General features: G+C 36.8%; 1 pseudogene; it reads left to right on the plus strand.

The window, feature by feature from the left end:
- The first annotated feature begins 11,491 nt into the window (after positions 1 to 11,491).
- On the plus strand, positions 11,492 to 16,421 carry LOC139735139 (dynein light chain 2, cytoplasmic pseudogene; annotated as a pseudogene).
- The last annotated feature ends 1,367 nt before the right edge of the window (positions 16,422 to 17,788 follow it).

Raw genomic sequence — 17,788 nt, forward strand, 5'->3', positions numbered from 1 at the left:
TTTTATGCCAAACTGTATTATTATTTTTAATTAATATTTTTCTTCATGTATTTTGGTATCTTTGGTACGAATTTGCGAAGGAGTCTGGGACATTCCATTTTATTTACAGGTGTGAGCCTATAAAGCTCTTAAATGTGGACGGATACGCTGTTTTGTAGGTTTACGTGAATTCCGTTTCGTTGTGTTCTGTATTTTTTTCGGCTTTTCGCATTGAGAATAATGTTTTTCATAATTCTATCGAAGACAATTGTAGCCAAATTAACTCGCGTGAGTCATTGATAACTAAAGTGTGGTTAAGGCAAGGTGTCTACTTCACTGAAAGCGAGCACACTTTTTATTCCTTATATACATATGTATATATATATATATAATATATATATTTTTTTCTTTTTTTTTTTTTGGTCTTCAATATCACCTTATCAAAACGGTCCTTGGAATGGACTGAACTAGAGAGTGTTACCGCCGATTGATTGTGCGATTGAGCGTTGATTGCCAGACGATGGTCATAAAGCATAAATTTTGCTTGAGTATACATATAACCATGTTGATTTCGACCTTAAATGACCTGACGATGCTGTCATATTCATGCTGGTCAATATATTCCTCTATATTGTTACTATGAATTTATTCAGTGTGATGATATGAATGCAAGACTGTTGTGTAACAATCTTTTTTTTTTTTTCGGGTACACAAGCTCACCGTATATATCGATTAGTAAACAACGACAAAAAAAAACAATGTTTCTTAACTGGGCATGCAATACTTTCTTTTTTTCTAGTATAGGTCACTTTATAGTTTTTACTAGTAGATTAAATAGGTAAGTTAAAGAGTTCTGTTGTATATAACGCAAATTTTGGGATGACTGCTTAATTGATGTCTCAGAGAAAAATAAATCTTCTCTGAAAACGTGATTGTTTACTTTATTTGCATTAAAAGATTGAACATTCGCAAAACATTTTCACTTTTGTTTGCCCTGCTTTTTGGCAGTAGCATTCACAATCGCAGGATCAGAGACCCACAGCAGTACAAAGAAGTGTTTCGTAATCATGTTCAGAAAAATAATTGGCTGTTAAGCTGAGATCCGCTTCTAGTTTTACATGATATTAGACGTTCTGTTTAAGTTTAACTCGGTGTTAACTAAATCAATATTTGGCCACACATACAAGCCGCAATTTTCTTACTTGTCGATCATTGCAATTTCCGGAACAAGCGTATTGCATTAGTGTCGGCCTAATAATCGGTAAAACGTTTTCTGAAAAGGGATCTAGATCTAGGAGAAAAGTATATGCAGTAAACTGAATGAAACTTTCAAGACGCACGGATATACACACCAAAATGATTGAGAAAATAAAGAAACCTTTAATAATATTACGTAAAATCAAGGCAAGTGCCAAAATGTGTCTCGCCCATTCGTGTAGAAATTAATTTTTCTCTAAAGCCCGGAAGTTCATTGCCCCCGCCTATGAACTTTGACCTTGGGATGACCTTCAACTCCCCAAGGGACACTAACCAGCCAAGTTTGGTCACAAACGGACATATGGATCAAAAGTTATCAGCTCATAATTGAAACGCATCGTAAAAAACTAGCATTGGACCCAAAAAGTTCGTTGACCCCTGTCTGTGACCTTTGACCTTGTGATGACCTTCGACTCCCCAAGGGACATCTACCATCCAAGTTTAGTAACAAACGGACATAATGATCAATAGTTATGGGCCATAATCGAAACGAGCGGTAAAAGTTCGTTGACCCCTGTCTTTTTGATGACCTTCAACTCCTTGAGGGACATCTACCATCCAAGTTTGGGAACTAACGGATGTATACATCAAAAGTTATGAGCCATAATCGAAAAGCGCCGTATAAACTTAACATAGGGTCCTAAAGTTCATTGATCCCCTGCCTGTGACTTTTGACCTTGAGGTGACCTGTCATGTCTTAGTAAAATGTGTAGCTTTGTATTACTTAGTACCCCTCTTCCCTCGAAGTTTGATTGACATTGAAGTTGAGAGTTATTCAAGTTTTTGTAGCGTTACGGACGGACGACGGACGGACAGACGCTGCAGGCGATCCCTTAGTCTCCACTCCTGTGGGCTCGAAAAAAAAAATGAAAGTTGATTCGAAACGTAGGGGCAAACATAGTTTTTTACATAATCATTCATTCAGTGTTACACGCGCTAAAGCGTGTAATGGGCTTTCATTTTGGTTAGCATTTCTATTGGCCTCAGTACATCAAGAAACCAAAAGAGCACGCTGCAGATGCATAACAGAGCCTGTTGCAACAGTAGACTTAAATTGAGAAGATTGATATTCCCCTTATTGCCTCTCGTTTTCGCTGCAGTCATCAACAGATACCATTATGACTGACAGAGCGTCAATGGTCAAGGACGTTGACATGTCCGAGGACATGCAGCAGGACGCTCTCGAGTGCGCCACCAAGCTATGAGGATGTACAACATCGAGAAGGACATCGCGGCCTTCATCAAGAAGGAGTTCGACAAGAAGTACAACCCAACTGGGCACTGCATTGTGGGAAGGCATTTCGACAGCTACGTCACGCACGAGTCAAAACACTTCATCAATTTCTTCATTGGACAAGTCATCATCCAATTGTTCAAGTCAGTCTAGTTTTAGACAAAACTAATGATGTGATTTCATTCGTTATCTTCTCACTGAACTTGGATCAGCATTCTTAGGGGTTTATACGAGATTTCTTTTTCTCTTCTTTTGATATTGACCGAGGATAACAAAACTAATCAAGTGCATCGCTGATGTTTGAAGACACCATGTTATCAACTTCTGATTGAACTGTGATCCACGATTGTTTACTAGTCTGTCAAGAAGACATGCATCGGACATTATTATCAGGTAGTTCGGACTCACTTAGGGAGTATTTACACGCCTAAGTCTGGATTAGTTGAAATGGACTCGGTATTTCTTGGTCTAATAGTATCCATGCTTTCTCCTAGCGACAATTTACAATTATACGTATTGCATGAGCAATTTATTTTTCGCCTATTTTTCGGATTTTTCGTTTCGTGACGGCTCGAAATAGACTTGTAGACTTCGTAGACTTGTATTGTTACCGTCTTCTCTCCTCTCGGTACTGTCTCGCGTCTTACAGTGTGTATGCGTGTGGGTAATTGAATGTGTGTACGAATGTGTTGTCCTTGTCATATTTTCCCGGTACACGTGGTTCAGTGAACAGTGTCCGGGCACTAGCATTGGTATTCTATATTTTTTTCCCGACCTGTGTATTTAGAAATAACTACATGTATATTGTTATAGAATAGTATATCATTTACTCATTATTTATCTAGCGATCCACGTCCGACAAGCTTTGCTTTTTAGTGGATCACTATTTCCCATAATCGAATTTATTTTCCGCTCGCCCACGAAGTATTTATACAGTGTTCCTCCTAATTATTGTACATTATGTTGTTCTATAATTTGTCTCGTATATTACATGAATCTTTTGCAAACGTTTGAACAATATTATTTAATGACATGTATACTTTGTACTATGTTTTTTATTTTCGTTGATTGGAAATAAACTATGATTGAATTGAATTGAATTGAATTGAATTGAATTGAATTGAATTGAATTGAATTGAACTGAATTGCCCGGAAATAGAGTGACTGGTTCTTTTGTTGATATATCCCAAGTCAATAGGTCCGTATCAGCCTGCACGGGCATCATAATCATGATCGAAATACAAGCTTTCCTACTTTTTTTCATCATTTCCTTTTATTGTGGTTTTGCAGCTCGTTTGTTTTTCATTCAGAATAGTCCTTCCATTTTATTGGTTGAATATAGATTATACTGTATGGTGGTTAATTGATGCACTGTTAAGTTATTTCATGTAACACCGTTACACCATTGTCAACTTGCAGTGACTTTTATCTTTATCATATCTTATTATGTTTGGCACCAAAATGTATACTAAGATGCGAAAAGAAAATGAGTTGATTTGTGAATGTGTCAAAATTAGACAGGACTTCAATAGAGGACTAAAAAAATGCGTCCACTGTCAATGACCGTGACGTGGCGTTGTGAAAACCATCTGAGAAAGAGATTAGGCCTACTGCTTTGATCTCATATACATCGGTCACAAAAACCAAGCCTTACGGCAAGTCACAATGACGTTTATCTCTCATTATTAACAACTCGAGAATCGTAGTATCTTATATTTAAACATTGTAAGTTATTATCGCGGCAAGTTTAAAGTCTATTTTGGGATTAGTCAATTCATTCCCTTGATTACCATTCTCAAAAACGTCCCGTTTGCTAAATCTTTATGACAAGGACGTTATGTGTATGTATCGTAGACTTGGACATTTATATTATTTCTCATGCCGATTTTGCCTCTGCATTACCTACAGCATTTCTTTCCGAAAAAAATATAAATATATATATAATATAATACTGGTTATTCTGTGACCTGAGGTCTGAATGAAAAAACAAACTCAGAAATTGTTATCTTTTTTTTTGTCTTGCAATGTGCTAACCCTATATATTTGACTAATTGACAATGTGATGATGCAAACACTTCTTTAATAGAAATATAACATTGTATCACAGCCACATACTTCGATGTAGTACAAAGCCCTTAGCATGTGCTATAATATTATTAAAGAGGGCATTTGGATGCCCTGTTCAATTTCTTAGCGTCTGTTGATCAATCGCGTACTTTTTAAAATCTATATACCTGATCAGAGAAGAATGCGTGAATTAGGTTAATTTTGTGTGTGTGTGTGTGTGTGTGTGTGTGTGTGTGTGTGTGTGGAGAGAGAGAGAGAGAGAGAGAGAGCTATCCTTATACCGTGCCATGTTCTGTTTCCGTATATAGCTGCACTTTCAAAGCAATCGCCCGACATAAAACAACAATAATATCCACACAACTCGATCAGGTATTTCTGTACATGTAACCCCGAAATTGCATGACGTTCTTTCTAAAAACTGAACATGCTAAATGGGTTTTAAGAAACTGGTAAACAAGTAGTGTGACAAAGTGTTACATGTCAGTGGCAAGAATACTACAATGTATCTCCAAAAACCGGCAATGTTCGAAATACATGTACACATTTTTGCATCTTCACAACAAGACTTGATAAAAATTAATGGAGTTACATGTCAGAAACCGAATTTTTGTTGTGAGATGGAATTCTAATCACCTGAAACGTGAATACATGGAATCGTATAATGAATATTGATGAATATCAAATTCGTTTGAACATAGTACGTGTGTGTATGTGTGTGTGTGTGTGTGTGTGTGTGTGTGTGTGTGTGTGTGTGTGTTACGTAAGTAACAATAAATCGAAATATTTGCAGGGCCTCTCTGAATTACAAACGCGACAGACTACCACAGGCAGTAATTTTGCCACAATTTTTTTTTTCTTACGGCTACATTGTGATATTAAGTCGAATGTACATTCACAAAATGATTCTTCGTCGACTCAAGATGAGTAGGTTAGAATTGTCAAAGCATCCTAATATTATTCCAAGCGTGAGACTTGGCATTAATAGAGGAAGTGTTTTTGCTGCAGGTCAACATTGACATTGCTTGACATAGCTAATAACAAACAAACAAGCAAACAAACAAACACATCTTAAATAGAATCAGAACTTCTAAAACAGATAACAAAAAAGGCACGTATGGTTTATTATGTCAAATAAACAAATAAATAGCAATTGTGTGTGTGTGTGTGTGTGTGTGTGTGTGTTGTGTTTGTATGTATGTACATAATATGTATGTACGTATGAGTTCGTAGAGAACCGAAAAAACAACGGTAAGTCCGAAAGTGTTCATAATACAGGCATTCGATGCTTGAATTAAAAAAAGAATCATAAAAGCAATACTAGTACCAACAGTATGTTAATATCCAGCTTTCTTTATCCCTAATATTAATTGATCCCATTCTGCAAGGAAGAAAATATGAAACTGTTTAAAGAGGCGGTGGTCTGCTACATTTAAAATGGGATCTTTCTTACACCCCCTTTTGCCTCGACGGGTCGCAGTGGGCAGATATAAAATATTGTGTGCTACATTTATTTTGTTTGACATATAGTTAGGGAGGTGTGCATAAAGAGGGGTCAGTATTCATGCTAGACGAATGGGTATTCAATACAACAACAAAAAAAAAATGGCAGGGGGAACAAGACTGCCGCATTTGGCTAAAGTCCGTAGCTTATAACGCTAGCTTATAAAAGAATGCAAACAACCGTGAAATCCTGTCTAACGGCTCTGTGATGAAAGGGTTTATACACCTTGCTTTCAGCACACGCTCGATTGAATTCTTTCATTCTTATACTTTACCATTTGACCACGTGAAAAGACTAGCGAACAGTGCATTGTTCACACTGTAGACATTATATGCCTTTCTTTGTTGAATGACATATCACAAATATCAGCTTAACAATCTTTAGGCAGAGCAACTCTATCCTGCATGCTATAGGGATGGTACAGTATTGGTGGAGCTGAGGATTTGGCTTTTAACTTTTTGCGAGATACCAAGAAACCACATATGAAATCGTACAGAGCATGCCATTGTACATGATGTAAGAGGAATTCAAAGTTTATTTGATGAAAATCGGTTTTGGAATGGCTGATACATCCAAAAACAAAGTTAAAAAAAATGCGGTCGTAATATAATGTGGGTCCCACATTATTTTGATTAGCATAGCTCTGTTTTTGGTATCTCATCCATTTCATAACCAATTTCCATCAAACATTGAATTCCTCTTGGAATTATGTGCTCTTTCATACTTCATAAAAGGTTTCTCATTATCTCATCCAAAAATGTTAAAAACCTGAAGTTGCAGGTCTCAACAAAAAACTATACGAGCCCTTTTAATGAATATTATTTTCTTGAGTTATGTTGATATTTGAGCGTATCTCAGAACATATATTCTGTATATGTGAAGACATTATCAATATCCAAATTAACCTTTCACAATCATACCCCTACAGCTAGTCTTAGAGCCTAGGCCTATTAACCCGTTGAGGACGGTTTGATTTTGCTACAACACGCATTTCCTATAGACACCTGCCCGAGTATACTCGGGATTCGTCCTCAACGGGTTTTAAGGAGTACGAAAGGGTAACTTGCGACAGAAGTGGAGTATAAATCCATAGTCTATGATAACAGAATTAGCTCATTGCATAAGGGCATTAGTAGAAACACGAGTCAGTATTACCTTGTGCATCTAAAGGAAGCTGACTTTAAAAGGCATTGTATATAGTCTGGGTTGAGATGGGGGATTCAGACTTTAGCTTTTGGCAAAATAATTACAGAGCATACTATAATTTTTCCAAGACAAATTCAAAGTTTATTTGATGAAAATCTATTTTGACATGGCTGAGATATCCAAAAACAGTAAAACCAAAGAGGCCCTAATAAAATCATTTGAATTCATATCTATTATTATTATCACCGAAAACAAAACAAAACAAAACAGTACAACGATACAATCATGGAAAAATTGTAACAGGTTTGTCTTGTATTTCGTTTTAAAGAATCATAATATAGACCTATACACGTTTCTTGCCATGTACATGTTCATCGACAAAATAACAACGGTCTTAATGTTTTTGATGCCCATTTTCACACCTAGGTCAAAAGGGTCTTAGTCGATACAGATCTTAAAGGGGATGGCTAGTAACTGATCAGTGGGAATCAGTGGGAATGCTGAGGGATGATTGTTCCAATCCTTGTGGGATTCATTTAAGAGTACATTATATATCTATTCTTGTGTGAAAATAATTTGCTTCAGAATGGTATCATATTCAAGTAATATGCAGTTTAATGTTTCCAGGTAAGCGTCCCTGGTCAGTGACGGGGCTTTAATCTGCACATTACTCGAACATGAGATCGTTCTGAAGCAAATAATTTTCACACAACAGTAGATATATAATGTACTCTTAAAGGAATCCCACAAGGATTGGAACAATCATCTCTCAGCATTCCCACTGATTCTCACTGATCGGTTACTATAGCCATCCCCTTTAAAGAGCAGGGCTGACTTTTTAAAGTGAAAATCCACTTCAAGTTAAAATTGAATTGAATGACTTAGGTATGCAGTCAATTTTAGGGACGCGTGCTATTAAAGAGTATAGAATCAAACAACAACAACTGTAGACATGTCATTATACAATCGCATGAATATCAGAAGAGTTGTGAGTTGTGACATTTTGACTTTTCAATCGTTTTCACGAGATGTGAATATCTATCACAATCACATACTTGAAATAAGATTGTCGGAAAATCAAAATTACCCGTTCCGTTAAAAACATTTATTGTCAAAAAAGGGTTTAGTTTGTGTGATTATAATTTGAAATCGACATGATCTATAATTCTACCTTGATCTACGCATGCATGAAACGTTGTCGTTACGAATGGGAATTCGTTATCTGTCAATCACCTCATATTATTTTGTTATTTATCATCAAGTTCTACTTGTCCTCATTATAATTTCCAGTTTCATCAACCAGTGTCAACGTTAGCATTATCATCGTCATCGTAATTACTGCGATTAAGATTTTCACCATTTTGCCGCATGTGCATCTGATAAAACGATGTTACCGCAATGCGAGAAAATCTTTCAGGAGTGTTGCTTTTGTATAATAGTACAGTAGCTACAATAGAAACCGCAAAGCGCTCGTGAATATTCATGCAACTCCTCGCCAATAATAGGAAGTCAGTATACTGTAGTAGGACCCTCATTGATATAGGTATAATTATCTACCTCCATGCGTCCCCTCGTGATCGCCATCGACTGTCATAAAAAAATATGATAAAGTTCTCAACTTGATGATTTTTCCTCACTCGATATTGCCGAATAAAGACTTTTTGAAGAAGGTAAATTTGTAAATTGAAATTGTTTGACGCCCTAACAGCGACACGATTAATGTCTTCATCATCACGATCATTGTACATCTGTATTTTGTATAGATAAACTTCATATTTCAATTCAATTCAATTCAATTCAAAGGTTTTATTTTCACTTCTTTCAATAGAATGTACAAAAAGTATAAATTCGACATGCGTTTGAAGGCATGATACATGGATAGCAAAAAAAAAATGATATTTGTCAGTAGTCATTACAAAATGAGGCATTTTTCATACAAACATATCTATACATTCTACGAAAAAAAAAAGTATTTTCATTTCATCTCATCTTTATTCACCATATTGGAGAGGGACAAAATCGAAACCACATGAAAGATAGAAAAAATGTTTTTATGATAACTCAAAGCCTATACCAGGTACAGTCTTATTAAAGCAGCAGTAATCCAACATCATATGAAACATACAGCATAACAAAATGTAAAACTACTCAGTCACGTGTTATGTTATAATTGGGTATGAATTAGACGACGCTAATTTGCCACAAAAAAAAGACAAGAAAAGAAAGGGTCAGGATTGATTTGCGTAAAACCTTGAATTTGGGAATTATGTCTTTCTTCTTTTACTTTTTCACATTGTTTGGACAATACTAAATTTCATGTATCCGGTTATTCCACGTGATTTCCGTTCATTGCGGCATTTATTAGACAATCAGTGATCAATCAGGTTGTTTTGCAGATTACTGACCGAGTATGTGAATGTTTGTTCTTATGTTTGTTTGTTTGTTTATTTGTTTGTTCGTTCGTGTTTTTTGTCTTAGAGGAGCATGTCCTTAGACCAATAACAATTGTTAGGCTTGATAAGAGAAGGGTTAGAAGGAGGAATGCTATTAAATTATGATTAAATAATCATGATTGATAATAATAAATGAATGATAATCAGATTGATTAAATTTGCGTAGATACCACTTACTTATTACATGATATACTGTACTATCCATTAGGAGAGGGTTTTAAAGAGAAAATATAAATCATAAAATGTGCAGCTTTCTTGTGCAATGCCTCTGACCTATGGTATTTCGTCCATTTTTGTCAAATCATGTGTAGTTACAAGGAGCATTCTGGAAATTTTAGATAATTTCACGTCATTTATTACACAAGATTAATTGATAGTGCCATAATTAAGTATAATAGGCCTATACAGATTTATGGAATTTATCAAGTTTCTTGAGCAAATAAAACGATACTCTGGCAAGCTTGACAAGTCCACCTGTGTAGAATTAATGCATGCTTTCTCATCTTGTTCTGCTTCCTTGACACCGAATTATACATTCTTATGTGAATCTGTTATACATGTCATCATAATTGTGATTTGATGCGAATTTTGAAAACATTGTAATTTCCTCATCCCAATTACTTTGTAACCAGTATCTCCAATTTATAGATGCTTTATGCACAAATCTTTAAAAAAAAATCTGAATGTCTCCTTTTATCAGATGTTTGATCCATTCATCTATCTATGCATCAGTCAATTTATTGACAATTCATGTTTTAAACGCTATTTCACAATAAATAAATTTGTTTGTTCAACTTCCCAACTATTTTCCTTCACGTAATTGACTTTACAGACATAGCCACGTATGACCAGTTTTCTAATAATGCACATTGGTTTCATCTTGATTTTGAAAAAAAAAAATCATCATCAACGAACTTTGCAATTCACTGCATATAGATATGAGCCATCAAATTGCATTTCACATTCGAGAAGAATTTAGGGATTATTTTGTAAAGCCTGCTTAAGCTATTCTCGAGGGAAAGCTCTCTTCCCCACCCCTTCTGTCACAAAAATAATTAAACAAGTTTAAAGGGATGGTATAGTTTGGCTTGATATGGGGTTTCAGATTTTAACTTTAAGCGAAATAATAAGAAACCACTTATTAAATATCAAAAAGCATACAATTCTGTGAGATCTACAACGTTTATTTGATGAAAATCGGTGCTAAAATGGTCGTTATAAAAGTTGGGTCCCCCTTTTGTCAGCAGAGGATCGTTCTGTTTTTATATCTCAGTCATTTTGAAGCCAAGATATATCTAATAAGCTTCGAATTCCGATTACAATAGATCTTTCATATTTCATAAGATGTTTTTCATTATCTCACAAAAACTTGGAAAGCTAAAGCCCAATCTCAATCAAACTACCCCATCTCTATTAACCTCCATAAGTCGTGTGCTGGGTGTACACTAAACGTTGTATAATATGGTGAGTGAGTGAGTGAGGGAGGGAAGGAGGGAGGGAGGGAGAGGAGAGAGAGAGAGAGGGGGAGAGGCCTAAGAAAGGGAAAAGACAATGACGTATAACGAAATTAAAAACGGAAGAGACAGAGATTGAAAGACAGATGAATTAATATTACCATCGCTTCACCTTTAATTTTCATCAGCCCGTGCTGCCATAGCAACGACAAATCATCACTCCGTGCCTCCCTGAAAGGGAATGCGTTCATGATCAATCAAGGGCTGCGTGAGAAGCTATAGTGATAAGCTACACAAAGCTCGTTTGTCGACCAATCGGTGAGCGAGCCTCCCTACGGTATCAGCGTGTGTTATCGTGTCGTTCCAGAATTTCGATGAAGCGAGCCTTTCAGCAAGTTGAGTGAGTGAGCTCGGTCAAGTCCCTGCCTTATGCGTATATTTATTGGATACGGGGATTATTCGTGTGGTCATAAGCAAAATTGACGCTGTTGGTAGAACGCATGCAGGTGTAAGGGCTGAAACTGACTGTGGGCAAAGTCAAGCGTCAAAGTCAATTGCTATCGACTTCATCACATTTTGACTGAAAGGTAAGAACAGCATCCCTTTGTCTTGTGTTTTAATTAGAGTATAATTATTGTTTAATTTCTTTATTGTTCAATTTCTTTCTTTAATTCTATCCTTCTTTCTCTATAGATCATGGTAGTGTTCATCTTGCCGAAATCGTTTTTGTTTTTGTTTTTTTTATAGCTTTTTTCCGGAGTTGCAACACTAAAATTCAATATTCGTTTTGGATGCCATAACATGGTTTTGTCACATAAATCATAAACATGTAGGTGGCATTGGATAACTCAATTCGTATGATTTATGACTGCATGAATGAAGATGAGAACCAGTAAACCGAAGCTGATCAGTGAGAATTTAATTTGTACATCATAATTAAAGATGGTTTCTACAAAAATGGTCATTTGTACCTCCAAAATAAAACGTCTCTGCCTCAACTGCCTTTCTTGAAGATTATTTCGGTGCTACAACACAAATACATCTGATCTTCCACAATTTGCCAGAGGCACACGTACTATATTCCTAGAGAATCTACTCAAGTCTCGTTATTGTCTGTGATCCTCCGCCACGACAAAGGGAGTGGATAACTTTGACATTTTCGGAAGAAGAAACGTGCTCTTGATGTCATGGAAATCTGACATTAACGACGGTTTTAGGTGAATAGAAATCTACGAGATATTACCACACAGGTGCAATTTCATGCACATGAGATTTGAAAAAAAAACCCAGACTTTCTTTCAAGCATCTCTAATTCAGGAAATCTTCTCTGAGAATATAATTATATTCCACATCTCGGTCATGTTTAATGAAGACTTGCAGACAGTTTTTGGGAGGTGATTTTGGCGGGCAGGTTTACGCATGGGCGTCCACCACAGAAAGTAAATTTCCAGGCACAGGATAACAGGATACAATCTATCAACTATACATCCAGGTACACAGACCAGAGTATCTGGTATATATTGGCGCGAATGGAATTCGAGCAGAGGATAGAATATGTGCCTCGGAGAATGGCCTGGGGATGAGTCAGGGGAAGAAGCTGTCGAATACATGGCAGTTGTATACAATAGGACCATCGTTGAGAAAATACAAGGTCTGCACGCGTTTGGAGGGTTTGCGATATACCTGACGAAAAAAAAAAGGCGCCTGTTGATGATCTCAGTGCCAGAATACAAGTAGGGAGGTGGTACCTCCCTGCTTGTATTCCAAAGTCAATCAAACTGAATGAATTATATAAATGAAACGCTTGATAAAATGTCGAAGTGACCGTGTAGAGTGTCCAAGTTAGTTGAGATATAGGGTCTAGGCCAATAGATACGCTCAGCTTGTCTCACGTTGAATCGAGACAGTCGTGCTCACGATTGAATAATGGCTAAATTAAGTATGTTACGTGAAGACGGTTTCCTTCCTAAGGCACCGTGGAAGACAGATTCTACGTTTAAAATCAACAACAACAACAGCAACAAAACAAACACAAACACACCTGTCTTCTTTTGTTTATACCAAGGCTGCATGCCGTTAGAATAAACCCTTTCCCTGCATGTCGTGCCCGGAGTTAACAGCAAATCCAACCTATCAAAATTTGATATATATTTTTGTCTTTCTTTGTGTGTCATATAACCTTGTTGTTTAGGTAGCTATACTGATGCATACACTAAACCATATGCATTTGCAATATCACTGGCAGGTTACATTGTATTATTAATTTTCCATCGGCGCGCAGGCATTTTCTTTATCCCTAATGACCCCATTAAGGGTAGCTTGCTTGATACTCGAGTAATTTGGCGTCTGCTCGCGGGTAGATGTGACATCATTGAAATGGAATCGATGTAAGTTACAGACACAGCTTTTGTGCGATGTATGTGCGAGTGATATGCTGAGACTGACTCTGTAACCTTGTATTGTCCACATTAGGAGAGTCACATCGCTAATTGACAGAGACATTCAGGGAGAAATAATGAAAATGGGTAAAAACATTTGGATGAAATGATACTGAAAATAGAGAAGCTGGAAATTCAAGATGTGAGATATCGACATTTCTTTGATCTGCCGCATTTGAACACACTTTCTCTGTAGATATCGCCATAGGGGGTGAAACGGGGGCTTTACGAAGGATATGTTAGATCATTATCACGCACACACATACACACACACGCGCGCGCGCACACACACAAATCTTAATCGGACCACATGGTCCCCCCCCCCCACACACACACATTCACTCGTCTGAGGGTGAAAAGTAATACATTCTTATATGACAAAATGATATTGAATATTGAAAGCAATGTCTTTAGGGGAAAAGTCTTCAAGTTCAGAGAGCCGTCATTGGTCCTTTCTTTTCCTACATAATTATACATATATATAAATGTATAATTAATATGTTTATATTTATTTATTTATTTATTTATTTATAGTATTTGTAATATTTTCCTATAGGCCTGTAGGAAATATATCAAGCAATATAATATATTGTTTGAAATTTCATTGGAGTTCATTGTGTACACCTGTATAATCTAATTTGTTCAAAAAAAAAAAAAACACCACAACATGAACAACAAAAAGGGCATTCAGAGGGTGGACGGTTTTTCCGGAGATGTTCACAAATTTATAAGTCTCAACAGTTTGGAATAACGTAGCAATGCAGCACAAGTGCTGACATGAATTGTTATCCACTTACATTTTATGATTGATCCGAGTTCAAGCAGAGTTAATAGTGCGTTGTGGATGGGAGAATTTCAGAGGCATAAATCACAAGTTAAAGATAGCAACACGCGTTTTGTAACATAAACATTAATGTCTGCGGGGGTATTGAAAATACACCCCCTTTTTGTCACTTTAAGACGTCGGGTCATGTTTGTCCATGACAGCTTCCACTTTTATACGGTCACAATCATAACAAAGTAAACTTAATAAGCTAGCTTCAAAGTTCATCCATATTAATAGCCGCTACAGGCGTTTGAGGAAAGTAAACGAAATTCGAGAAATGTATTCGTTTATCATTGCTAAACCAATGAATATAGTCCTGTACTTTGGACTCAACACATAACACACGCTATATCATTGACATCACGTCGACTATTTGCACGAACATGTCAAAGAGCTTATACACTGGAAAGATTCAGAACATAGCTTGAGACATCATTCCATCCTTTAATAGGTAGGCCTACTTGCATTTTCTAATCTTCTTTGCGTACCATTACAGATCCGCAACTCCATCGAAATGGGTGACAGAAAGGCAGTGGTCAAGAACGCCGACATGTCCGAAGACATGCAGCAGGACGCTATCGAGTGCGCCAGTCAAGCCCTGGAAAAGTTCAACATCGAGAAGGACATCGCGGCCTATGTCAAGAAGGAGTTCGACAAGAAGTACAACCCAACCTGGCACTGCATTGTGGGAAGGAACTTCGGTAGTTACGTCACACACGAGACAAAACACTTTATTTATTTCTACCTTGGACAAGTCGCCATTTTGCTCTTCAAGTCAGGTTGAAGATTATCTATACCTACGGACTGCGGGTTGTTTGTTCAGCAACACAATGAACACTGCCACCTCCGCCTATCACTTGTACATAAGAATCATGTATCCACCTGTAATACGCCTATATCATACATCATGTATTAATCTACATGCAGCTCTTCTTTCCCCGTTCTACGCTACTAAAGCACTGACTTCTTTGTAAAGAAAAATAGATAATAAAAAGAGGCTTTTGTGAATTATCCTTTGACCATCTACACCAGCTGTATTTTGATCATACCTTAGGCCTTATATATCCGCTGCTCATCTTACATTTTATTTTATTTTTTTACGCAGACAATGGATATTAACTCTTTATGCGCCATACGAGAAACCCCCTGTGTGCCACATTTTTCCGAGACATCAACGTAGTCCTGCTTTGGGAAAACATTCTGCTTTTCAAATCCATGTAACTTTTATGCAATTCTGTTGACCTGGACAAGTAGTGAACAAAGTTGTGAGAAAATGCAAAGCTTTGCTTTGATATAAATTGTACGACAAATCTGTGATTGCTTTTCTTTCAAATGACCAAGAGCTACATTATTGTAAAGGCATGACTTTTTCACACAAAAGAGTGACTGAAACGTAGAATTCACACACGAATTCAATAGGGAACACTGCTTGCTAGTCAATCACCACATGAAATGCAAGATATTATATGAGAGGAACGGAGTCCAAGAATGCTTTCATTTTACTGTGACATTTGGCGACTTATTTATCGGTTTGGGCGGGTTTGAGCAGACATGCGAAGTTGGCACGCCGTCGACTGACTCGGGCATGCGAATGTGGCACATAAAGTGTTAATGGAAACGTGCCGACTATGAAATACTGTACTTTCCACGTAAGCCGACTATTATTGAGTCACATAAACGCAAAGAATAAAAATATCTTGTACGTGCCACTACATAATCATCCCAGTGACTAATTGAGTCAGCCATATGAATTCTGGAATAAAAGCCGTAGAAGAGAGCTCGTACAGTATTTACATAAAACAAAACATTCTCTGGTTATTCAGCAGTAAAAACTTAAGAACAATCAAATTTGAAAGTGAAATTTCGTTTATCACTGAATTTGCAACCAAGTTATTACAGTATAACCCTGTCCTGCACTATCTGATGTGGACTCAAATCAGGGAGGTGGGTTCCCACCTCCCTGCTCAAATTAAACACACAGTACCTCGCACAGTACTTCGCTTCAAAGGACCGATATAGCATTTGCTTGCTACTGTAGCATTAAGAAAATAGTTTGAAAAAAAATCCATGGATCACATAACTTACCAAAAAAGTTGATTTGTGATGATTTTTGTGCCATAAAGACTAATTCATAAAGAATTTTGTGACATGAAAACTTTAATCTGCTTACATTAAATGAATATTTATGGATGCGCTTTGATGATAAAGATGTATTATATTTCAATAAAGCTTAAATATTGATTCCTGATACATTATGTCACGCTGATTGATATTCTTGATCTGTCCTAATCGGAAGATAGGTCATCCCTCTGAAAATACCTCACAAAGAAATAAATAAATACATGTTCTACTTCTATCGCACAATTACAAGATGTTCCGACATTTTTACCGAAAAAGCACGCTTCACAACTATCTAAACTGACCTATGTCCGATCACTTATGTTTGGTTTACTGATTTGATTTTTTTTTAATATGATTAAACTGTCTGAATACCATTTCAGGGTCTAGAAATATAACATCTTACCTACAATATTTTGCAGAAAACCCCATTCAATTTGGTTAAGTGGTCACAGAGAAATGTGGATCGTTGTAAAGCATGTCATGGGTATGTTTATTCCAATGATGCTCTTGGAACTGCATACACTTTATTAATGTGTAAACACAATGGACGGAACTTGGAGGGGAGGGATTCCTGAAATGCTCTACAAAAATCTTCATTTCTATTTGACCACCGAAGCAAATTGGACGGGATTTTCTGCAAGATGTGGGTAAGGAGTTATACACGTAATGTAGTTTTATACTTTGAAATTTCATTTGGATTGATCCACTATTTTTAAAGTTATCGTTGCGGAGGATCCCGTCTGAATTGTATTTTTTTGGGGGGGGGGGGTGGGGAGGACATGGGTATGTACGGATCAATAACACAATATGAGTGCTACCTCTCCGAATGGCCCGTCTGCCGTGGTATCAAAAAAAAAAAGAAAAGAAAAGAAAGAAAAGCGCGAACATCAAGGTGAGGTGTGCGTGAGTATTTTTTTTGGAGGCGTGTGTATCCCTGCTATGTGTGTGGTATATTACATAACTAATCGACAATCCCATGAAGGCAATAAAGCAAATTGACATCACTTGAGTGTTTTGCAGTTAGCCACTGCTAATTCTCATCGGCATGCATGTACATGTATAATCTGTAGCTAATTGTGAAAACGTGTGTGTGTGTCTATGTTGTTGTTTGTTTTGTGTGTGTGTGTGTGTGTGTATGTGTCACGAGTCAGTGAGTGTCATATGGGTCACAATCTGCCAAATTTCAACAATCTTTTATCAAAATGAAGCAGATGGAATTAAGACAAAAAAATACCATGACATTTACATGTATGAGCTTCAGCTGATGTGCAAACAATGGCAGCAATACATGGGTCAATAACACATGTAGCTT

The sequence above is a fragment of the Diadema antillarum genome, unplaced genomic scaffold (assembly GCF_040938485.1).
Source record: "Diadema antillarum isolate AM-2024a unplaced genomic scaffold, OU_Dant_1.0 seq00000565_RagTag, whole genome shotgun sequence".
Lineage (NCBI taxonomy): Eukaryota > Metazoa > Echinodermata > Echinoidea > Diadematoida > Diadematidae > Diadema > Diadema antillarum.